The 25902-nt window shown below is 44.8% G+C and overlaps 2 protein-coding genes across 6 annotated transcripts in view; both read left to right on the top strand.

The window, feature by feature from the left end:
• Window positions 1-25902, top strand: part of magi1b (membrane associated guanylate kinase, WW and PDZ domain containing 1b) — a 297633-nt gene that overhangs the window by 32373 nt on the left and 239358 nt on the right. The window lies entirely within an intron of this gene.
• Window positions 14590-25902, top strand: part of adamts9 (ADAM metallopeptidase with thrombospondin type 1 motif, 9) — a 512150-nt gene continuing 500837 nt past the window's right edge. Inside the window, exon 1 of the mRNA XM_051921185.1 lies at window positions 14590-14596. The gene's annotated coding sequence lies outside the window, so the exon portion shown is untranslated. The remainder of the gene's footprint in view (window positions 14597-25902) is intronic.

The raw sequence follows: 25902 nt of genomic DNA, 5'->3' as shown, positions 1-25902 counted from the left end.
CTGAGTTTAGGGATCTGTGTCGGTAATCAGAAGGTGGCTGGTTTGAATCCTGTAAACACCAGAAGGCACTCTGCTCTGTTGGGTCCTTGAGCAAGGCCCTTAGCCTGCAATTGCTCCATCCTGGGTATGACGTCAATCTGCATCGGGCCCTCCAATTTACAGAGAAAAACCTGGGGGGTTGGTGGCAGGATTGGCACTCCAGCCACCATAAAAAAAAAGTGTACCAACTCCATCTCTGACTCTCAACTACATGGAAATTGTAATATAATGTGTTAAAATTTCCAGTTTCTCTTGTATTAAATCCATCCATCCATCCATTTTCCAACCCGCTGAATCCGAACACAGGGTCACGGGGGTCTGCTGGAGCCAATCCCAGCAAACACAGGGCAGGAACCAATCCCGGGCAGGGTGCCAACCCACCACAGGACACACACAAACACACCCACACACCAAGCACACCCTAGGGTCAATTTAGAATCGCCAATCCACCTAACCTGCATGTCTTTGGACTGTGGGAGGAAACCGGAGCGCCCGGAGGAAACCCACGCAGACACGGGGACAACATGCAAACTCCACGCAGGGAGGACCGGGAATCGAACCCAGGTCCCCAGGTCTCCCAACTGCGTGGCAGCAGTGCTACCCACTTCGCCACCGTGCCGCCCTTGTATTAAATCAATTAAGCTAACCTTTTTGTATGTATAAATTCTCTTATAATTAGGGCAGAGTGGCGGCTCTGAGGGATCTGCACTGGCAAGCAGAAGGTTGTCGGTTCAAATCCTGTAAATGCCAGAAGTGATTCCACTCCGTTGGGCCCTCTAGCAAGACCCTTAACGTGCAATTGCTCCGTCCTGGGTGTGACGTTAATCTGCAAGCAGGCTCTCCAACCTGCAGGGAAAACTTGGGGCTTGGTGGCAGGGTTGGCACTCCAGCCACCATTAAAAAAAAAAACCCCTCCCAGTGTTCCATTGTGGTTGGTGCTGAGGTGTCACCCGCTGCACTCGGGTCCCAGTCCAGGTTCATCATCGTGTGGTGGGTGCTATGAGCACATGCTCCCAAACTCTGTGTCTCTCATGAACTTTACCACACAGTCCTGGTCACTTACTTACAAGCCCCATCTTTGTTTAAGAGTCGCGTGTTCCTGTGTTAACACTTCACACCAGTGAAATATTACCAGGCTTATTTAACATTAAATGAAGACCCCTGACTGTGGAGCGGCTCACTTAGACTTTGAGGGAGGTGATGAAGGCAGGTCTGTCTCGATGGCATTTCTGCTTTATGTACAGAGTGGCGTTTGTCACCGAGTGTCACCGTGTTAGTGCAGGAGCCTCGGCGGCCTTTCACTTTGTTTGGACGTTTTCAAATTCACGTCTGTGGCCCGCAGCTCGGCCCGTTCTCCTTTGATGTTGGTGTCGCACAGTTTGAATTGTATGCATTTCTTTGCCTTGGAACAAGTCCTCGTATGATTTATCTTGAGTTCATTTTGTTTACATCCCAAAAGCCTGCCATTTGAACAGGGGGGTGGGGGGCGTGTAGAATGATTATACCTGGGTGTCTTGACGAGAGTGCGTCAGCGTTAAACTCTTTTTCGACTGCTTTTTAAGTTTGTCGGACATTGCATTGTTCTTGTGGAGGGTGACGACTGGTCAAGTGTGCATGCTTCCCGAGGAGCTGTCAAGAGGTCCCAAGCGTCGGTGGTCTAATCGTGTCTTGGGCTCTTCTGAATTTGTAGAAGCAGAAAGACTCTGAGCGGAGTGCTTGCTGCTCCTACGGTTCTGACTGATACATTTTCTTCTTCTTGTCTATTTATTTTAGTGGATGCTTTTATCCAAAGCAACCCCACAAATCACAAGTGCAGCCGATTTATTTCCATATTTGGAAGGCCTGACTGGGTGGAGGAATCATCTCGTCAGTTGTGAGAAGTTTTTTGAACAAGACACTTTGTGGTTTTTCAGCCATTTGATTACCACGCTGCCTGCTCCTTTCGGTTTCTTCGACTTTCCTTTAATTTACAACCTGAGAACTCTGCGATCGATTAAAGTCCAGCCGAAGCCTTTGAATGTTTGTACACATGACGTGCGCGAGGCCTAACCATACAGTTACAAATGACCGCTTTTTTTGTTTCGCTTTGTAGACGAGCGAGAGGAGGAGAAGCAGAGATCCCAAAGTCCAAGCCTGTGCTGGCAGGATCAGAGAGGCACACGTCATTATAATGTCCATCTTGATTACGGGCCTCAAAAGGCCCACATAAGCGCTCTGCACTAACCCTGATTTGCAATCTCAAACCCATTCAGGGGCACAGGGGCTGAAGCCTGTCCTGGCAGCAGTGGGCACAAGGCAGAAAACAGTCCTGGGCAGGGTGCCAGGGCATCACAGGCCAAGAAGCCCAGATCCTGATACTTCATTTTGTGTCTGCAAACAGCGTTTGATTTGATGGAGTTGTGGCAGCACGGTGGGCGTTCGGTTCGGGGCAGTCCACTCTCGCTGGAAAGCAGCACTGGCTCTTCAGAGAGGCTTCAGCTTTTACTATCTTGTTTTTAATGCTTGCTTGTATTGTTTTGGTTTGTCACAGTATCATATTAGTGTTTCAAATGGGGCCTTTCTCAAACAGTTTGTCATGTGACAATATAATAGTTGAAGCACAGTGGCACATTGTGGCTCTTTTTCTGTAGGGACCTCCTTTGAAAAGAAATGTCTGCTCATCAGAGTTCGCTGTGAATGTTTATTTTACTACATCTTTTGTTTCTTGACTTTCTACGACTGAAAAGGACTTGTGATCTAATGCAATAAAATCTGTGGCACCGTTAATACATGAAACGTAATGCAGCACATCATCAGACAGCAGCGTGATACTCTTGCCCTTGGTGGCAACCAATCCGGCTGTGTCCAGTCCCACTTTGACCCTTGGGCCCGACTGATGTAGCCTATCAGCGCTGACCCTCATCCAGAATTACAGAGGTGACTTGCCAACGTCCTTCACAGGAACTCTTTAGTGACTCCACAGGTGCTCTTCGCTTTGGTGACTGGTGCTTTTTACGCAATCAAAATGTGAACTGGATTGGTGACATCACTTCAAGAGATGGCCACCGAATCAACTAGCTAACTAAAAGGGCAAGCTCAGTTATAGGGCACACTCCGGACCCCCTGGAGGCAGCAGGGAAGGAGAGAATGAAAGCAAAATGGAGTGCCCATATGAACAAAGCTGCACATCCTCCGGGAGACACATCAACACTGAGGACTTTAAGACAAAGAATCATTCAGCACAAGCGTGTCAGTAAACACGACTGAGGGACCTTTATACGCACAGCAATACGCCTGTATAGCGCCACACCGGAACAGGGACGGCCAAGTCGGAAGTTTGCATCCTTTTCAATTTTCCTTGCTTTATAGTCATTCTGGTGTGTGTTCAGAGCAAAGTGTGTGTGTGCATATTTAGTTATGTACTAATCTACATATTTATGTGTTTATTCATTTAAAGAGTTTATGTAAAATGTCAAATTTCCCCTTGGGGACAAGCCAAGATCTGTCTATATGTCTGTTATATAGTGCCTTTCATATCTGTCTATCTATCTTTCTATTGTATAGTGCCTTTCATATCTACAGTCTCTCTCTATTAATTATATATTGTCTTTCATATCTATCTATCTATCTATCTATCTATCTATCTATCTATCTATCTATCTATCTATCTATCTATCTATCTATCTATCTATCTATCTATCTATCTATCTATCTATCTATCTATCTATATCTATCTATCTCATATAGCGCCTCTCATATCTGTCTGTCTCTCTCTCTCTCTCTATCTAAAAGCAGGTTATGTGGTGATCTTGCAAGTTTAGACCCACTGCTTGCAGTTCCCATTTAGCTTTGACAGGCCACTTCCGGCTACCTTCACATGTTTGCTTGTAATGAAGACCAAGAGTTTGGGGGCTTGAGGCTGTCCAGTGGGCTGCTGTTTGTCAGTACGTTGACACCATGCAATTCACTTAAAGTAAAACACAGCAGGCATGAAGGAGTGCAGACAGAAGCCAACTGCACCCTGCCGACGACCCCAGAGGTGTTCTGTTACAGTAGTGTTTAGTTTTAACAATACAACAACTTACTTTTTGTGTAGTGCTGTGAACAATTCTCTGTTTAAAATATGAGTGTAGATTATTATGCTGATTACTAAATACAGGACTGCTACACATACACATTCAGATTTATGAGAACACACAGAGACTACTGTGTAGAACAGTGGTTCTCAAACTGTGGGGCAGGGGCGTGAAGTAACAAAAGGGGGGGGGCCGCGAAGATGTGAAAAAAAGAAAACAAGAATCGAAAATATGAAAAATACATCTATTGAAACCAAAAGAAATTAACTTAAACTACATTCTGATACAAGAAAAATAAATATAGAGTTAGAGAAATGTCGATAAAAGTTAAGTAGGTATTATAATAAAATACGCATCTATGATATATCATTAATTAAAAAAGAACAAATTGGTATTAGTGGGCTTCTTTCAAAAAAATATTAGGGGGGCGCAATTAAAACTGTTATGAAAACTTGGGTCGCAAATACTTAAAGGTTGAGAAACGCTGGTGTAGAATCTGGTTAAGCTTAAATGGAAACCAACAACATCTGTCCATGAATTAGTCAATGAACTACAGGCAGTTGACAATGGAGGAGATAAAAATCGTACAATAGAACGTCAAAGACAAAGTGGCCGTCCAGAGACCTCGGCCAACTGGTTGCCTACAGTGGAGTCTGTGCTGACCGTCCAGTAGGATTTACAGGCTTGTTAAAAGTGATTTGACCGCAGAGCCTGAACGCACATCCTCATGGTACACAACTCAGCCTCTTAACTCCTAGGCTTTACAACTGCTAGCTCCTTTAATGTGGGAAGTGACATCCTTGACATCTTCTGTGATGGCCAGTGTGGTGTGCTGCCCTGCTAACATCACTTCATGAGCGGACCACTGAATCAACAAGACAATTGAAAGGGCAGACTCCATTACAGGACTTGTTCGCATTTTACATTTATTTTATTATCTAATGCGACTTACTACATTTAAAATACAATTGGCTCCATTTTGTTTGTTTGTCCAATTGGATGGAGTACAGGCGGGTGAAGTGACTTGCTCAGGGTCACACAGTGGTGGGACCACCTGGAGGTCGTAGCACAGGAGAGGTTTGAAACAGAACCGAGTGCCATTGTGAACAGTTCTGCACATCCTTCTGTGCGACACGCCAACAGTGAGAGACGTGTGTCCAGAAACGTGACTCAGGGGGTCCTTAATAGCAACAGCAACAAGCCTGCATAGCGCCTCACTCGGACTGGGACAGCCAGGTCAGAACTTTTTTCTTTCTTTTGGATTTGTCCTGCTTTATAGTCATTCCATTGTGTGCTCAGACCAAAGTGCGTATGTATAATTATTTATGAATTAATTTACTTATCTAACTATTTATTTATGGATGTATATAAAGAGCTTCTGTAAAAAGCCACATTTCCCCCTGGGGACGAATAAAGTTGTGCCTGTCTAGGCTGCATGGCAGAGTACATAAACCATTATTAACATTTTTAACCTAAAATAATGGCCAATAATAAATGAATTGGCTGCTCACAGCTCAGATCAAAAGGTGCATTTCCTTATTTTTTGCCAGAAGCCCCACAGTGATAAAACCTTCAACTGAATCTTCTTATTACAGTGTAAACGTCTGTAAAACGTAGCCACCCATAATGCACTTAAAGAATAACTAAATCATCTCCTTTGTCCTCTTACTCAGTAAAAATAGCATCTGATCCTTCTACAAAAATTCCAGATTTGAAACATGCCTCGTTTTGCATAGCCCACTCACCAAAGCTCCATCATCTTCAGCTGTTTTTGTTCTACTTGAGGCCCTAACTTTCCACGGCTAATCTAATTATGCATTAAATTAGATTTTTGAGCATTCGTTTTCTTTTTAGTTTTAAATATACAGTCTTCTCTCGCGCTATACAATATTTGAAGGCTTCTGCAAGCCTGGAATCCATCTAGTTCTTTATTTAATTAGATCAGATAAGCACAGCAGACAGAGTTAGAGTGAAAGCCGATACACTAAAAGGTTAGGCCTGCCATATTGACGGCGTACTGTAGAGGAGTCCCCTGCGCTGGCGCCCTCGAAGATGTGCAGTGGTGGCTTTAACAGATTTGTCCTGTTATCGGGCTTAAGCCCCTCATCTGTTGTTGTTCAATGATGCTGAAGACCCTACACAGCATTTATAGTGCCATGCGCCTCACCAAGCCCACTCCTGCTATTTACTGTATTGAGTTTGTGGGTGGCCCTGCAAATATCTGGGTGGGCCAGACTTCATACCCTAAGTGTCTTATGACAGTAGCCAAAAGTAAACACGCAGGTAAGAAGTGCATACTGTGAACGTAATCCTGTGTGAATCAAAGCACACAACTGCTTTAACAAGTCTAATAACGTCTGTCTGTCTGTGATTGTGTGTGTGTGTGTGTGTGTTGTAGCAACCCTTTTAGGAACCACACAGGATGCCAGGTAAGCTTTTCTCGGATGCCAGAGCACCTTACTTTATTATTGCAGTGCAGTCCCCACTTTGGTTTGCCCTTTCGTCAGCCTGATGTTAAGGTCCCACAAGTGCCGCTGGCCTCCCTCGCTGCTCTAGCTAGCACCGCTTTCCTTTCTGTCTCTCACTGTTCTGTCTCCATTTGTTCTCCTTTCAGCTGCTCCAGTTAGGGGTTGCCACAGCAGATCATCTTGTTCAATATCTTCCTGTCTTCTTCTTCGTGCTCCGTTTCTCCCATCACCTGCATATCCTTTCTCACCATCTTCTCCTCTTGCTTGGCAGCTCTATCCTTAGCACCCTTCTCTCATTATACACAGCGTATCTCCTCTGCACATGTCCAAACCAATGCCATCTCGCCTCTCTGACTTTGTCTTCCAACTGTCCCACCTGAGCTGACCCTCTGTCATCATTTCTAATCCTGTCCATCCTCCTCACACCCAGTGCCAATCTTCACATCTTTAACTCTGCCACCTCCAGCTCTGTCTCCTGTGTCACTGTCTCCTGCCCCTATAACATAGCTGGTCTCACTACCATCCTGTAGACCTTCCCTTTCACTCTTGCTGCTAACCGTCTATCACTCCTGGCACTCTTCTCTCCATCCTGCCTGCACTCTTTTTCACGTTTCTTCCTGAATCTCCCGGGCCCAGCCACCTCTGCTTTGCCACTTACTTTTGTCCCGTCTCCAACAAGCTGTGGGTTCAGATGCTTCTTTTCCGCTCCTGAGTGGAGATACCCAGTTGGCCTTACGCTGCCCCCTCCTCAGATCTTCACCTGTGCAAGAGCACAACAATATAGAAGTGGGTGGGCCTCCTCCTCCTAGTGCGAGTTGGCTGAGCTTCTTGCTGTTCTGGATGCTCCTGTCCTGTAGATCTTCCAGAATCAAGGGGTTTGGGGTGTGTGCCCAGGACCTTAACATCAGTCTGACGAGAGGGAAGCTGTGGCAGGGACTGCATTGCGCTAATAAAGTGAGGTGCTCTGGCGTCCATGAAAAGCTTTACTGGTGTCCTGTGTGGTTCCTTCAAGGGCTGCTTCACTAATTGATCCGTGTTAAACAGGGTCCACAGTCATTTGTTGGAGTATCAGAAGTGGATGGCCCACCAAGGTATGCTGCCAGTCTGTCTCTGTGGAGTACAGCCTTGTGGCCAGAAGGAGAAAGTGACTCTGTATCCCACTTCTGACACCAGTGTAGTATGTGCAGTACTAGTGTTGGGTCAGTACTTTCAGACCTCACTTCTTCTTTTTCTTCTTTCGGCTGCTCCCACTAGGATTCGCCAAAGCGGATCATCATCTTCCATATCTTTCTGTCCTCTGTATCTTGTTCTGTTACACCCATCACCTGCATGTCCTCTCTCACCACATCCATAAACATTTGCTTAGGCCTTCCTCTTTTCTTCTTCCCTGGCAGCTCTATCTCTATCCCTAGCACCTTTCTCTCTCCTCTGTACATGTCCAAACTAACGCAATCTCGCCTCTCTGACTTTGTCTCCCAACCGCCCAACTTGTGCTGACCCTCTAATGTCCTCATTTCTAATCCTGTCCATCCTCGTTACCCCCAATGCAAATCTTAGCATCTTTAACTCTGCCACCTCCAGCTCTGTCTCCTGTGCCATCATCTTCAGCCCATATAACAGAGCTGGTCTCACTACCGTCCTATAGACCTTCCCTTTCACTCTTGCTGATTATCACAAGTAACTCCTGACACTCTTCTCCACTCACTCCACCCTTCTTCACTTCTTTTCCATAATCCCCATTACTCTGTACTGTTGATCCCAAGTATTTAAACTCATCCACCTTCGCCAACTCTACTCCCCTCATCCTCACCATTCCACTGACCTCCCTCTCATTCACACACATGTATTCTGTCCTGGTGTTCCTACTGACATTTGTTACTCTCCTCTTTAGTGCATATCTCCACCTCTCCAGGGTCTCCTCAACCTGCTCCCTACTATCGCTACAGATCACTGGTACCAAAATGGTGCCAAAGCAGATAACGGAGAACTCCAAACCAAAGGGTCCGACTACAGCCTCCCTGGTGCACTGTGTCATCACGCCCCACTATGCACCACTTCCCTCTTCATAGCCTTCACTCCTGATCACATCAAAGCAAATGAGGGTGAGGAGGGTCCCTTGAGAATTCCCAACCACTTCGGGAACAATAATGAGGGTGGTGGTGGTGTCCCCCGTCAAGTCTTGAGCACGTTGAATAAATAAAGGGTGGGAACCCCCTGTCAAGTCCTAGTCTGGTGTAATCAGTAAGTATGGCAGGCATTCCCCATCGAAGCAAGGGGCTGGTCCCCCTCCATGAGGACTCGATGGCATTGAGGTATGTAGTGTTGTTTCAGGAATTGCAGCTGACATTTACTTCCAGTACAGAAAATCCCCAAATGCTGGTCTCGTGCCATTTGAAAGTTTGGGTTTTTCGGTGTTTTTCCAGTATTGGTGTGCCACGCCTCCGCTTATTGTACGAGTGCCTTTAGCGATGAGATGTGTTTGGTTTTACTGTTCAGAGTTGCTGTGTAGATGACATGTGCTTGTAAACAGCATTGTAAAACCGCCAAGCCCCACGGTCCCCACTCCCTGATAGCCCCCCTTCTTCCCCAGTGGCACTGTCCTGTATTCTTTCTGGTGGAATCTGGTCAGACTAGGAAGACCCTTGCAATGACACACTAGTCATACTGACTAACTAGTGAAGGTGCCATTGCACTTCACTTCAACAACAAGTCTTAAAGTCTGTGCCCGCTTGTGAAGTGTTGGCATTTTAAGATGTGTTGGCCTCTTACTCTCCACCCTGTGGGTAAGTAATCTGAGCCATAGGAAGAGGTAAAGCTTTGGGGGGGTTGGGGGGCGGGGGGGGTTCCATGTTTGTGAACACGCCTTCTGCATACATTTGCATGGGAACAGTCGCACACATGAGGAAGCTTTTAATCAGAAGATCTCAGGTTTCAAATGAAAGACAAACCCTAAAGCACATAGCAAGCGCGCTCGCCGCTCCGAAAGCAGATCATGCAATCGGCTCTGTCTGTCTGTCTGACGGCTTCTTCTTTCCCACATCTCGAATCATTTGTCTCTGTAAATGCTGGAAGTTGTAAGCAATTCTGTGGCTTCTTAACCGGTAACTTGCAGACGTGGTTGGCTCGATTTATTTTTCCAGTTGTTAGCCGAGTTGTCAGAATGTAAAGATGAGAACAGCAGTTTGCTCTGAGCCTCTTGAAATCAAAGTGGTGGACTGAGCCTGGCGGAGTCGTGGGTACGCGCCACTTTCAACCCAACCGACTCGGCGTGTGATAATCTTGTGCTTTTTCTTTTCTGAATGGAGCTCATTTTGTTTTTTTTGTTTTTTTTTTGCTGGTATATTCACACTGTTTCTCAAAAAAGATTTCACAGTGTGTGAGGGAATAGAGCGCCCATTTATAAGATGAGCCTTGCAGCACCTACAAAAAGTCTTCACCTCCCTGGGAGGGTTTCACATTTTATGGTTGTACAACATTGAATCCCGATGAGTTTAATTTGGCTTTCTTGACACTGGTCAGCAGGAATAGGCTCCTGAATGTCAGCATGAAAACAGATCTCTGCCATTTGGTCTCGATTAATTACAAATAAAGGATGGGACATAAAGATCTTCCACATTTTGAAAGGGTGTAAAAAATGGACAAAGCTGTCTAAAAAAAATGTGTATATATTTCTGAAAAGTACATAAAAAACAGTTTTGTTTTAAAAATGGCGGCCACAGCTGGCAATACATCGCTAAAGACGTTCCTGGAAGTTCTCCATCACTCTCTGGGTCATCTCGGGCATCGATTTCCTGTCCGATCCTTTCCTTCAAATCCTTAAGAGATCGAGGATGATGATTGAAAACCTTTAGGTATCCCCAAAGGAAGAGAGGTCACATGGGCTTAAATCTGGTGACTGTGCCGGCCACCCCACGTCCTCCCCTTAAAAAGGTCAAATGCCCGAAGAACATTTAACTCGAAACTCCGAGCGAATGTCGTGCTTTGTGAGCTGTGGCCCCGTCCTGTTGAAGCTGTACATGTTCTGTATCTACATCGTCCAGTTTGGGCCGCAGAAAGGACTCTCAAGATTTCAACGTCCAGGTTGGAAGTCACAGTTACTGTTACACCACCTTCCTCAAAAGAGTATGGGCCGATCAGACCAACTGCACACCACACAGTTACGTGAGGAGAGTGGAGCGGTCAGTCGTTCCTGAAGTTCATGAGGATTATGTTCAGCCCACTAGCGAAAATCTGCTTGTTTACGGCTCCACTGATATGGAAGTGAGCCTCGTTGCTACTTGGAAGAACAGCTGCAGCGGGAGCCTGTTCAAGAGTTTCTGCACTTAACCGCTCTGTGGTTGACACGATCTCTCTCACTTAATTCTTGAGCCAACATCATTTTGTAAGGATGCAGTTCAGCCTGCAGAATCCTCCTCCAAACTTTGACTTGATATCCCCAGTGCCATGGCATGCTTACCAGTGCTGAATGGATGCTCTTACTGCTTCCACATTTTCTGTCATTCTACTGGTCCTAAGTCTGCCAGGTGATTTTCTTTTCAGTGTGGACTCAGTTACCCGAAGGTTAGAAATCCTTAGCAAAATTGTTTTCCGATCTGACACAGATACATTTCGACCGAGTGCGAAGCATGTATGGAACGGTCTCTGCGTCACTATCACAGGACGGTTGTTCTCATAATACGCTTGAACAGCAAAGCCCCGATATTCACCGGTCCAACTCATGATGGGTACTGAAAACGCTAAAGCCTAACTTACCAAATGAGACCTACCCCACCTCTCTACCCCCCCACTACAGCCCGCACAGTTCTTAATCAAAATATGGGAGATCTTTATGCCCCACCCTGTATAAATCACAAAATGGTTGACCCCTTTATTATGACAGCCCTAAATCATCGCCCGTGCAGCCAGCTGGTGTTAGAAGTTCCATAATGAGTTCAGTGGACAACAGCTGTGTGGCAATTCCATTGATTGTATCGGGAATGTCCAACTTGTGGTGAGTCAATATGGCAGCTTAACCTCCACAATGAAGACCAAAGAACACAACTAGCACCTCCATGAAAAGCCTAAGTCAGGAGACAATACAAGAAAGTCTCCCAATGTCCAATTAAATCGACTATAAAGAAGTGGAAAAAGAGTGCTAGAGCAGGCAGTCCACAAAAACTGAAGAAATGAGTGAGGGAGACCATCAAGAGACAACTGAGAAATCTGAGGGAGGCTGACATCGAAGAGATTGTGCAGACAACAACTGTAGCCCAGGTGCTTCATCAGTTGTAGCTTTGTGGGAAAAAAAACACAGGACATCTTGGCAGAAGGCATATGGGAGATGATGAAGTCCAGTTCTGTGGACTGATGAGATCAACATGGAGCTTTTTGGCCATTGGACTAAACACCAGCTTACCCTGCACTTAACGAAAACCGCCCCATCAACGCCATTAAACATGGAAGTGGTGGCATCAGACTGTGGGGATGCTTGTTTGCAGGGCCTGGAAGGCCCAAGAGTGGAAAATCAATGAATATGGATAAATCCTGGAGGAAAACCTGATGTGGCATGCAAGAACCCTACACCTTGGAGGAAGACTTTGCTTTCCATCGAGTCTGTGTCTTCAAGTGTAAAGATACACAGGGTTTGCTTCAAAACAACGATGGTAATGTCGTGGAGTGGATGAGTCAGAGTCCGGATCCCACTCCAAATGAGAATTTATGGCTGGACTTTACAGTTTGTGCGGACGGCCTGCTCTAGCAGATTTCCAGCTCTGCTCTACTCTAATCTTTCCATTCCTTAATGGTTGCTTTAACTGGATATCCCGTGACTTGGAGATCTTCTTGTCTCCATCCTCAGACGGAGGTGCTTGTTGTGTTCTTTGGTCTTCATTGTGTAGGTCAGGCCGCCATACTGACTCACCACAAGTTGGACCTTCAGACACAATCAATGGAAATGCTGCAGTACGGAGCATGGATGGTACGACAATAAAGCGCCTTGACTTGAAACCCCAGACAGATGACCACCATTGAAGTCATTCTGTGACTTAACACCTGTGACAACTCTACGGAGGCGTGCCAGCCACCCAAACTGACACAAGACAGACACAGGAGGCACACTGATAAAAAACACTAAATGTTTTTTATTTTGTTTCTTCACTTGCATCTCTGCAAACTTAACCCACCTTGCACTTGACTCAGGCCCCCCGGAGTAGTGTCCGCTGGCTCCTTTTATTTGTTACCCGGAAGTGCTGCAGGTACTTGAAGATCTATTGCTGGGTGTGGCGAAAGGATCACCCATATGGACTTGGGAGCGGCTGCAGCACCCCCTGGTGGCGCCTCCAAATCCCAACAGGGCTATGGACAACTCCATCTCCCATGAAGCCCTGTGGGAGTCCAAGGCACCGTTGCAACTCTTGGGGGGGGCGCTGCCATCTAGCTTCCCGGGTGAGGTAATGTTCTGCCCATTCTTGCTCCCCTGGTTCTCTCAGCAAAGAGGTGTCCTGGCCGGGGTCCCTGTGACACACCCTTTGGCCACCCCAGTGATGATTTAGGGCTGTCATATTAAAGCGGGTGAAGATGCCTGCGATCTTTTATGTTGTGTTTTGTATTTGTTGGTAATTTGGAGCACTTTACAGAGATCTGTCATCACTTTAACATTAAAGACTCTTTATCTGTTGATTGGTGTCTAAAAAAGCCAAATTAACTTCACTGTGATTACATTTTATAGCACAATACAAACTGACAACCTCCAATGGGGGGCGCTGAACATTTGCATTTATTTACAGTATTTAGCACTTGTTTATGTCACAGTCGATCACAGATGAGGTCAACATAATCGAGTAAACATCAGTTAGGACTCGGCTTTGAAATAAGTGACACACAAATCGACCACCTCTTAAGGGTAAGAAACGTTTAGCCTTGTGCTTGGGTTGGTTTAGCTAACCTGACCAACACGAGAACCTGGCATCGAAACCATTAGAAACAAGGAAGGGTCTTCACCAAAGAAAACGTCTTGAAGTGCTGCTTACACACTCGGAAGGAGTCAGCAGTTCAGATGGATGTGGGCAGCTCGTTCCACCACTGAGGAGCCACACATGAAAAGAGTCTCGATTGAAATTTGATGCCATGTGGAGGTGGCACCACCAGGCGCCATTCATTAGCAGACCTGAGTGGGTGGGAAGAAGCACAGGGCCTCATGAGAGCCTCCAAATAAGAAGGTGCAGAACCCACTGACTGCCCTGAAGGCCAACATCAATGATTTGAAGTTAATGTGGGCTGCGACAGGGAGCCCCCTCAGGGTGACCTGAAAAGTTGGGGTGGGAATGTGAAATCTTAGCTGATGGGAAATGAGATGTGTTGCCGCATTTGGGAACATCTGCAGTTCATCGCTAGTCCAGTTCATTGCCAGGCTCAACATTTAGGTGTCTGTTAGTTGTATCTGTCTCCATTAATGTGCCTTCACCTATTATGATTATGATGATGATGATGATAATTATTATTATTTCACTTATCCAAGACGACTTACAGCATTTGAGATACAATTGGTTCCATTTCTTTTGTTTTTCCAGGTGGAGCACAGGCAGGTGAAGTGACTTGCTCAGGGTCACATGGTGTCAGGGTTTAAAGTCCAAGGCCTTGCCTGCTAGGCTATGCTGCCTGCCATTTTGGTTGTGTTTCGTCCTGCAGAATGTTCAGTGATTTATAATTTGAATGTGAATTTCCCATTGGGATTAATAAAGTATCTATCTATCTATCTATCTATCTATCTATCTATCTATCTATCTATCTATCTATCTATCTATCTATCTATCTATCTATCTATCTATCTATCTATCTATCTATCTATCTATCTATCTATCTATCTATCTATCTATCTATCTATCTATCTATCTATCTATCTATCTATCTATCTATCTAATCAGCAAAAAACATTTCATGTATTATTTGTGTTGCACGATGTGTTGTCTTTCTCTGAAACTATTAAAAGAAAACTCGCATAGTGACGCAATCTGCTGTCTATCCGTTTACTGAACTACCTTCATCAATCATTCAAAAGTAGTCTGTTCTGTAGGACGGGATGGATTTGGATGTCGGCCCGTAGAGGTGTTGGAATGGAAGCGTGTCTTTGTTTAATTAATGACACCAGCGTAAATCATGCCAGTCCTCTCTACAAAATGAGCACAGACCACCGACTGCTCTGGTCAACCAGACGTGATGCCAGTGTGTGTAGTCACTTGTTCTGTGTTAGCATCCTGGGATCTGAAGCCTGTCCTAGCAGTGCAAGAAGGCAGGAAGCCATTCCTGGACAGGAAAGCAAAGCCCACTAACAGCTTATACACCAAGGGACACTTAGAGTCACCCGTCACCTCAACGTGCTTATCTGGGCATATGGAGAGGACTGGTGCACCCACAGAAAACACCCATAGACATGAAAGGAACATGCAGGCTGGGCTAGTGTGGCATACCAGTCCTGAAAAAGTCGTGAAAGACCCAAGTTTGAAAAGTGTCACGGTGCCAACATTTCATTCATTTTGATACCTGAAGTACAGTAAAGGGTAGTTTTCAAGTGCCTCGTGCTCAGTCGTTTATTAGCACAGTCGCAACTGCCGAACACCCCCCAACCTCTCTGGTCCTTTTATTGCTTTGTGCAATGTGCCAAGGCAGGGAGGCGTGTGATTGGGTGGCGTAGTAGGGAGGATTCTGTGAGACGCAGATGGGAGAGCCGTTATCAGTTTTTTGCTCCAGTATTGTTTTGGTACTGGCATGGACTTCTGAAAGCTGGCATCAATGCCAAAGTTGGAATGTTAATACCAATCAGCAGTAATGGAAACTCCACACAGATTACAGCCGCGGCCCTGGAGTCAAAGGCAGTTACTGGGACACTGGAGTCAGAGTTGCAGTTGGGAAACGTGTACCCACTCCATCTCTGACTCTCAACTAAATGGAAATTGTAATATAATGTGTTAAAATTTCCAGTTTCTCTTGTATTAAATCAATTAAACTGACCTTATGGTAAAAATAAAGTCTCTTTTATAATTAGGGCAGAGCGGCGGCTCTGAGGACTCTGCACTGGCAATCAGAAGGTTGTTGGTTCAAATCCCGTAAACGCCAGAAGTGATTCCACACTGTTGGGCCCTCTAACAAGACCCTTAACCTGCAATTGCTCCATCTTGGGTGTGACGTTAATCTGCAAGCAGGGTAGAAGTACGTCTTTAAATCAAAACTGTGGAACAGCAGTAACAAGCAGGGTGACGGTGTTCAGGTGGGACATTTCCATCTGACGAAAAGATCTGACGCTACGCTCGCTGCCTGGAAGACAATGTCAAGAAATTCACTCCGCCGCGTCTTGGAGAAGATTTTGGAGCGCATGCAAGGAGTGTGTGGAGCGTGAAGGGAAGTTCTTTAAAAAGTGGAAGGTCCTGAACGCCGAGGAGCCTTCTGAGGGCTGAGTGGCAGCTAGTCGTGCAGCTTTCTAGTCCGCTTTCTGTGTAGCAAGTGACGGGGGCGCTGCTTATTATACAGGCCTAAACAGCAGCACAATAGTTAGAACTTGAAGGAAGAAGTAACCTCAGTTTGAAAGAGAAATCCCTCTCAGAAGACACAGAGGTGAACCACCGAAGCCACCTTGGCAGAAGTGACTCTTCAGAGCCGGGAGAGAGGGGGTCAGTGTGCGATTAGAAAGGTCTCGGGGGGGCGTAGAGTGTTGATTAGGATTTATTGTAATTCTCTCTCTCTCTCTCTCTCTCTCTCTCTCTCTCTCTCTCTCTCTCTATATATATATATATATATATATATATATATATATATATATATATATATATATATATATATATATATATATATAAAATAAAATCCACCGTGTCTCACTCTCTGTCTGTCTGTCCGCTTTTCACGAGAGAACTACTTCACGGATTTAGATTTTTCTAGAATTTGCTTGAACATTCCGGTTGATTTTGCCACTTCTGTCATCACAGTATGTATCATAGTTCGCTTGCAGTGCCGATTTATTTGCGCGAATCAGAGAGACACACCGCGGGTCGAAGGGAGGGAGTGGTGGACTCTCCTCACTCACGCACCACCTTCAGAGTGTACCTTACATCCATTTAGTTAGTGAACGATGTAATTCTGTTAAGTAGTTCTGTCGTTTTTTTATAATTTGCTTGAACATTCCAGTTGATTTTGTGACTTCTCTCATCGCGCTAAGTATTACAGTTCGCTTGCGGTACCGATGTATTTGCGCGAATTGGAGAGACATGCAGCATGCTGAGTTGGGGCCCTCCTCACTCACTCACATGCCAGCCTCGGGGCGTATCTTCCATTCACTTAGCTAGCAAACGAGTGAACTACTTCACGGGTTTAGATTGGGTTTTTTTCTAGGATTTGCTTGAACGTTTTGGTTGATTTTGCAACTTCTCTCATCGCGCTAAGCAATCATAGGTCACTTGCAGGGGTGAGATATTTGCACTAATCAGAGACAGAGGCTGTGAGTCGAGTGGAGGGGGAAGCGTGACATCCGGAGTCGGAAGTCAGTCTGCCTCAGCGTTTTGGAGCGTACCTTACCTCCACTTAGCTAGCGATACCTTTTTGTGTATTGATTTTTTTACCATACGCGGGTGGAGCCGTGGGGGACGGCTAGTGTTAAATATTATTATTGTCAATTGACTTTTTAAAATTGCACTCTCACCCTCACCTATGGTCACAAGTGTTGGGTGGTGACCAAAAGAACCCAATCGCAGACACCACTTTCCTTCACAGGGTGTCTGGCCTCCGCCTTGGATTGGAGTGGAGCCGCTGCTCCGCTGCATTGAAAGCGGACTGCTGAGGTGCTTCAGGGGTCCGGTACGGATGCCTCCTGGAAGCCTCCCCGTGGTGATGTTTTGGACGTGTCCCACTGGGAGCAGAGCCCAAGACAATGCTTGGAGAGACTCAAAAAACAAACAAACGACAGTGACCTGGAGGTCTCGCGCTCTTTGATCTTTAAGTTGCACGTTGTGTTTCCTTTCTTTCTGTGTCTTTTTTTAATGGCCGTGGTGGCCTGTTCTGGAGTCTTCACTGTACGGGCTGCTAACAACATCCCTTTGTTTGAAACGACCAACCCAGAATGTCACGTCTGAAGGCTCTCTGACAAGAAAGTGCCACTGTGATCCGCTAATGGGAGTCAACCTGCTGTCGGGAATAGGAAGCAGCACCGTGGCGGAGTGGGCCGCCGCCGTGGTTAGTCTTTTTTTTTTTTTTTTTTTATAAATTTGTGTGGAGGTGCACGGTCTTTTTAACAACATCAAAGAAGACATTCTGCTCTTACATGAGAAAGCGCACAGAAGTGAGTCGTAGGAATTTCGAATAATACCTGTCTGCATTGGCAGATAAGAGGAAATCAGCATATTTATGATTCCGGCTTTTTTTTTGATGTGTAGCTAAAGAATCGCCTGTAGCTTCTCACTTTGGAAGCCATGATAGGTTTAATGTGCTATAACTTACTTAATGTGATTCTTAAAGCCGAGAGGCTTAAAATTATACGGTGTGCCGGGAAGATATGTTTTACTTAATGTGACCTTTATTGTATTTCTTTACAATTACCCAGTTTTGCACTTGACATTTCAATAGTTTGACGTTCCCTATCTCAAACGTCGCTGCCTTTTAGCCGGGCTGAAGAGGTGGATTGCTTTTCTGCCTTGAGGTGCGAGGGCTCCTTGATCAATAGTAAAAAAGAGGAAAAACGTGGCAGGCCAGGTGGAGCTGGGGGGGCTCAACCTGAACTGACAGAGATGGAGTCCCGCTGAGTGAGCGCCACTATTTGGGATGCTGTGCTGATGACTGAAGGTGTTGATGATTTGCATTTTTGTTTTACTTTGTGTGCCTTTTCAGGGAGGTTTTTGTAAAGAGGAGGAGTATAGCTTGGGATTTTGGAACCCCAGGATTCCCCCTGATTCCAGAAAGTGTTATTTAACCCTTTAAACTCAACCTCATTGTTTGCCGTTCTCTGTTGTTTTGATTTAACTGGCTATAACTTCACCATCCTTCAAGCAATATTCATCTTCTTCTTCTTCTTCTTCTTCTTTCGGCTGCTTCCGTTAGAGGTCGCCACAGCGGATCATCTTTTTCCATGTCTTTGTGTCCTCGTCATATTTCTCTGTTACACCCATCACCTGCATGTCCCCTCTCACCACCTTCTCTTAGGCCTTCCTCTTCTCCCCTTACTTGACAGCTCTATCCTTAGCACCCTTCTCTCATTATACCCAGCATCTCTCCAAACCAACGCCATCTCTCCTCTCTGACTTTGTCTCCCAACTGTCCTTCCTGAGTTGACTCTCTAATGTCCTCATTTCTAATCCTGTCCATCCTCGTCACAACCAATGCAAACCTTTAATCCTGCCACCTCCAGCTCTGTCTCCTGTGCCACTTTCTCCAGTTCATATTACGAAGCTGGTCTCCCTTCAAAATAAAAGTAAGACATTTCCCTTTCAATATTTATAGCTGCAAAATGTGCACATATGTTAAAACCGAATAAGTTGAAAAATTCAGTAATGTTTTTACCAAAAAGTACACTTTAAATGTTGTTCTTGCTTCCAAACACTATAAATGTGCCAGGAGCGGCCAGAAAAAAATTATTGTGAAATATTTGTAATATGTCCAGGATTACTGTTTTGAAGTTTTCTTTTTCTCTGCCTCTACTGTTTTCCAATCACTTGCCCTAGCATGCTTACAGTATCCATTGTTGAAAACCCAGTCTGAAGTGCAGATCTCACTCTGTCAGAATACAGATATGGATATAGAAATATATACAGGTGTAATCACACTCTTGATTATTTGGGAGGTCACCTACCAGGTAACACTTGTGGTTGGTTTGCCAGTCAGCAAATATCTGCTACGTCCTCTCAGTTGTGAGGAGCAGATCACAAATTTGTGACACAGCATCTGTTAAATAATACATGACACACGTTTCACCCTAATTACGTACACCTGATGAGTCCCAATTAGGGTGAAACATGCGTCATGTAATGTATATACACGTGTACACAAGTTTCGCTGCCTGAATCTGAACTAGGAAAAGAAAATCTGAGCACATCACGCCAGTCTTAGCGTTGTTACACTGGTTACCTGTGTCATTTAGAGTTGACTTTAAAATCCTGCTGATGGTTTACAAAGCATTCAATCATCTATATCTCAGAATGCCTGTCACCTTACACTCCAAATCGTAATCTTAGATCTTCAAATGAGTTTATGCTAAGAATTCCAAGAGCTGAACTTAAAAGAAGTGGTGAGGCGGGGCGGCCTTCTAGTGTTATGCACCTCAAATCTGGAATACGAGTTTACCGATAGAAATTCGCCAGGCTGATACGGTGGAGCACTTTAAAAAAAACTGCTAACAACTTATTACTGTACCTTCCTTCCATCCATCAATGGAGAGACTGCATGGTGCCCTGATCACATGGTGGTGGCACAGATCACCACCAAAGAAAACCAGAAAAAGAAGAGCAGACAAAGTCAGGGTTAGTATGGAGTATATATACAGAATATCAGGGTTACACTAAAATGAAGCTCTGAGGAAGCCATGTTACACATGACCCCATCATCTAATTCTTCCACGTGAAGCCTGAAAACCAGGAGGCCTGATTGAGATCACTGATGTTAGGGGGGCTGGGTGGTCTCGTGGTCTTGGGACCCCTGCAGATTTTTTTTTCTCCAGCTCTCTGGAGTTTTTTTTTTTTTTGTTTTTTCTGTCATCCTGGCCATCAGACCTTCTTTATTCTTTGTTACTTAGTGTGGCCTAATCTTATTTTTATATTTTTCTTTTTTCTTTCTTCCTCTTGTAAAGCACTTTGAGCATCATTTGTATGAAAATATGTGATAGAAATAAATGTTGTTGTCGTTGTCCCTTCTATGTAGATGCTCACCTTTTGAGTGTCTGGGTTAAAGGAATCCTGTACCCAGAAGTGATCTTTCTAATTTTATCAGCAACTTACTGTGAGTTGTTTGTAGTGCAAGCTGAGAAAAAACAATTTAATCTGACAAAAGTTTCCAATGCATTTGGCTTTGTCTTATTGGGGTCAATCAATTTCCATGAGCTACTTGTGTCTCCTAATCTGCATGTTGGTTATCTTGTTGTGTGCTCACAACATTCAAAATACTTATAGTTTATGGTAAAGTATTCTTAAATAAATACTTCAAGAAAGTAAGAGTAGTGCAGTGGCATGGATACACAAAGCTTTCAAGGATTATTGTGAGTTAAAGGGGGCCGAGAAATCGGGGTCAATAGGAATAGCGAGGTTCAGAAGGAGACTGAGCCATAATAGTAAGTGAGCTGTTAAAGTGTTCAAAAGCAAAGCACCAAACCCAGTGCTGGGCTCTGCTGTCAGGATATGGCTGGCACCACAAATGGGTGAGGCCTCCAGAAATGTCCCACAAAACAGGCCCGAATCTCACTGGCCTCACCTAAGACGCAACCGGCAGGCTTTGGCTTCCCCAAGCCTAAAATGAGACTCCAGATAAACAGAGAGGCACAAATAGGGGGGATTCACGGGGGCCGGGGTTCCATAAAGAGCCTCCTTCATTTATGGCTAAATTATAATGCCGTGTCTTTGGCATGTCCTGCGATTTCTAGTCCTGTAAATTGGCATCCTCAGACGCTGAGCTCCGCGATGGCAGTTGGTGAGTTTGTCCTACACGTGGTGTAAGGTGACTTTGGCTTTCAATACTTTATACTGTACATCTGCTAATTTTTTTTGTAAAAAATATGACCCTTCCAGTCTCTTTTTCACCCAAAATGAATCCTTTCTTCTTAAATGGGTCTCCTGTGAAATACTCTGTCTGCCCTTAAGGAGCTCTTAGACTCCTAAGATTGTCTTAAGACCTTTTAACGTCCCTGCTTAGATAGTGGAGTGACTGAACAGAATTGTACCATGTCTGCCTTATTTAAAATGACATGAACTTAATGGAGGGCTTTTCAATTGTAACTTTGTCTTTGGTGTTACATTTGTTATTTCCAGGACTTCTAAAAACAGCAGAAAAAAAAAAGTGGGGGTAAAAGACAAAAGCGATTGACTCGCCGCCTTTCTCTTCCCTCCTTTGTCTCTTCCCTGACACTTTTGAATGAATTGAGCATTCAGCTTCTTTTTTGGTACATTCTGAAAATAGCAGCTTTGCCGTCTCTAGTCATGCCATCCATCCATTAGGCTGTTTTCATTTACCACAAGTCCGTGTCTGCATTGTGGCACCATAGCTCCACCAACCATTATTTAAGTTAAACCACTTACGGCTCTGGCGACTGAGGTCGGACCTAAATAGCTACACACTGCGAGGTGGAGTCGCAGGGCACAAACGCGGTTTAAGGGGGTAGGAGAGAGCTGTTGTGTGGTGGTGGTGGCTGTTTCAGGTGTCACCCTTGAGGTGTGACAAGATCATGTCCTCCTTCACTGTGTCATTGTGACACAGTTACTGGTTCATTGTGCTCTGCCCACATTAAAGGCTCGGAGAACCAGTTGTAGTCTTACTGGGAATGAATAATCAAAACACATAATGTAAAGTTCCGTGTAACAGCCACTGGGTGTTACTATGGGTGTCCTTTTTAAATGGCCCCAGTTGCAGGTGTTTTAACCCTCACAACAGCTTCAGGTCAGGCTTGACTTGGTTTTGTGCGTGGAATCCATGAGAGCACCAGCAATGTCAATCTGTTCAATGTAAACATCCTATAATTTGTACTCCTTCTAAAAAATGTTAACCTTGCCATGTCTTTTGGGTCAGTTTTCACCCACCATTAACTTTACTGGATTTTCCGTTGCACTGAGGGGCTGGTTGTTTGTTCAAAACTCTATAAAAAAAATCCAAAGTGTCAGCTCAGAACTGTGAAGACCCCTGAGAAAATGAAAAAAACATGTCCCCAATTGTGACACATTTTGGACACAGCGATGGCCTTCAGGTCAATGAACCACCCACCTACCTACATACCTACCCTTTCTTTCTTTCTTTCTTTCTTTCTTTCTTTCTTTCTTTCTTTCTTTCTTTCTTTCTTTCTTTCTTTCTTTCTTTCTTTCTTTCTTTCTTTCTTTCTTTCTTTCTTTCTTTCTTTCTTTCTTTCTTTCTTTCTTTCTTTCTTTCTTTCTTTCTTTCGGGATGAGCACAGGCTCAACGATTCCAGGCACCAACCCAGTAATCCTTATTTAAATAAAAAGAAAACCAAACTAGAGTGATCACAAATAAAAATCTCAGACGTAGCTGTTAAGACGGCCCCCCCCTAGTCCCTCACTCTCTGGCCCCAGGGTCCAAATGAAGTCGCTGACCTTTGGGTTGCAGTGTATATGCCTCAGATCCCCAGACAGGTGTGCGGGTTGGGGGATTTTTGGGGGTGTGTGTGGTCAGGTGTCGTCATCTAGCTGGGGTCCTCCAGAGCTGCAGTTGGAAATGCCAGGTTGTTAGTGGCAGTGCCACCTCTCCTCCCAGGGTGGTATTGCTTATCTTGTCATATAGTGCCTTTCATACCTACCTACCTCTGTGGATTTTACTCTCCATTTAGCGTCCTGTAGGTTTACATCCTATAAACACATTGTAAGCGTCATCTCTTCCAAACTCTGGATCATCACCACAACAGGTTAAGATGATGGTCCATCAATATAAAAAAACGTTTGGGGTGAAAAATGTGATATCCAGGGGTTGGTCATCAGAATCGGGCACAGCATTGAGTCATGCTATTAAAATGTGGTGAGGGTTAGTTGAACACATGACCAGGGGTCTCGCCAGCCTTCTAGGATGCTGATTTCCTCATAGCTGGCAGGTTTAAACCCTGAGATCACATACTGTGACAGAACAAGAAAGAAAAAGCAGCAGAAGAAAGCTCCTTGAGTGAAACTGTTTTTGGACTGAAGTCATCGTCCTCCATGGAATGTGAAGGAATCTGCAGGCACCTGTTAGTCAGGTGTGACTTGAATATCCAGCAGGAGCGAAACTGCCGGCTGCCTGAGCCTTCAGAGCTCGTCTGGTTCTTCAGCGTTTCTGTGGAGGTGCGGACGGAGGAGAAGCGGAGAACAAGTGAAGTATTGATGGGCCACTTCCTGACACTCCCCTCACCATTTTAAACCAGAACTAATACATTATTATTATTATTATTATTTTTTTTTTTTATCCTGTATGCTGTGTGAAGGTCGGCAAAAAGGAAGGAAGATAAGGGGCCTTTTGTTTCAATGTGGTAAAAGCAATGTGGGGCTTTTTGATGTATTAGACGCACAACACACTGCTGTAAGCCCCTTTGAGGGTCTTCCAGGGTTGGGGGTTCTTACTCCATCTTGAATTTGACTGATGCCTGGTCTCACTTGTCAGACGTGAATCTAAAAAGCTTATTAGCTGTTACTGTGGGCCAGTTAGCAATTCCCCGTGCTAATCCAGGTATTTCAGCCCTCCAACTGGAAATGCTACATTTATGGCAGATGTTTAAGAGGCTTACATTTATCATCAGGATGTCTTGGCTTTTTGGCCTTCTAGCGATAGAACTATAATCGGCAAACGGCTTGCGAAGCCGTAAGAAGTGGTTATCACAGGCCTGAGAGTTGAGCCTTTCTGTGATTATTCTTTTTTTAATACACCATTTGTGATGCCCCGCTGCATCTGATCCCACCGCGCTCACTCTGCCGGCGCTCCTTTTGAAGGCTGTCCCCTCACTTAGTCGTTTTCAGAACCGTTTCCTGGAAGCTTGTTAGGATGAAAAATGGAAATGTTTTTTTTTTTTTTTTTTTTTTTTTTTTTTTTTAAATCTGTCGTGTTTTGTAGTAATTGTCACCCTTTGACTTATTCTGCGCCATCTGTCTTTATTGTGAGAGACGGACGTGAATTCGCCGCTCACCTTGGCCAGACATGTGAATCAGGCGCACCAACATTAATAAAACGGCACATCTGCCACACACAGCAGAAACTGAAATGGCTTCAGATTTATCAAGTGCCGCCGCAGAGCCAGTGGGTGCTTCCCGTTAGCTAAAAAGACGCTCTTCTTGCTTTTGGTGCTTTTAAAGTTGCTGAACTTGTCGGCTGCAGCAGATGAGGGCCATTTGACATGGTCCTCGGCTAAAGGGGACATCAAGAAAACCACGCTGGCACTAGTAGTGCACGGTATAAAAAAACCCAAATCTTAAAACGGTATGTGACCAGCATTTTGGGATGTTCAGTGCCAGAAGTAAAGGTCACATCTCAGTCCCCCCAAAGCACTCACACGGTGAAAGTGGGAAACTGTTCATTATTGTGGCACTATATATAATGCCTTTCATTTTTATTTAAATGGTGCCTTTGTATATTTATCTATCTGTAATGTAGTGCCTTTCAAATCTCTGCTTATGTATTATATAGTGCATTTCACATCTATTCTCCATCTGTCTTAGATATGTATTTATCTAATGCTTTTAATTTCTATCTGTATAATGTCTATTTCTCTATTATAAAGTGCCTTTCCTATCTGTCTATCTGTAATGTACTGCCTGTCACATGTCTCTAGTTATGTATTATATAGTGCCTTTCACATCTATTCTCCATCCGTCCTAGTTATATATTGCTGTTTATATCTAATGCTTTTAATTTCTGTTTAATGTCTATCTATATACTATGGACAGGCAGATCGACAGATGGGAAAGGCACTATATAATAATGCTTTTCATTTTTATTTATATGGTGCCTTTGTATATTTATCTGTCTGTAATGGAGTGCCTTGAAATCTCTGTTTTTAATGTATTATATAGTGCCTTTCAGATTTCTCTCTCTATTATCTTTCACAACTATTGTCCTTCCCTTCTGTTTATATTATGTCATTTATATCTAATGCCTTTCATATCTGTGTCTATTCAGTATATCCATCCATCCATCCATCCATCCATTCTCTTCCGCTTATCCGAGGTCGGGTCGTGGGGGCAGCAGCTTGAGCAGAGATGCCCAGACTTCCCTCTCCCCGGCCACTTCTTCTAGCTCTTCCGGGAGAATCCCGAGGCGTTCCCAGGCCAGCCGGGAGACATAGTCCCTCCAGCGTGTCCTGGGTCTTCCTCGGGGTCTCCTCCCGGTTGGACGTGTCCGGAACACCTCCCCAGGGAGGCGTCCAGGAGGCATCCTGATCAGATGCCCGAGCCACCTCATCTGACTCCTCTCGATGCGGAGGAGCAGCGGCTCTACTCTGAGCCCCTCCCGGATGACTGAGCTTCTCACCTTATCTTTAAGGGAGAGCCCAGACACCCTGCGGAGGAAACTCATTTCAGCTGCTTGTATTCGCGATCTCGTTCTTTCGGTCACTACCCATAGCTCATGACCATAGGTGAGGGTAGGAACATAGATCGACCGGTAAATTGAGAGCTTTGCCTTATGGCTCAGCTCCTTTTTCACCACGACAGACCGATGCA

This window comes from Erpetoichthys calabaricus, chromosome 18 (assembly GCF_900747795.2).
Source record: "Erpetoichthys calabaricus chromosome 18, fErpCal1.3, whole genome shotgun sequence".
Classification (NCBI taxonomy): domain Eukaryota; kingdom Metazoa; phylum Chordata; class Cladistia; order Polypteriformes; family Polypteridae; genus Erpetoichthys; species Erpetoichthys calabaricus.
The sequence above is the reverse complement of the archived record's forward strand: the minus strand, read 5'-3'. Positions and strand labels throughout refer to the sequence as shown.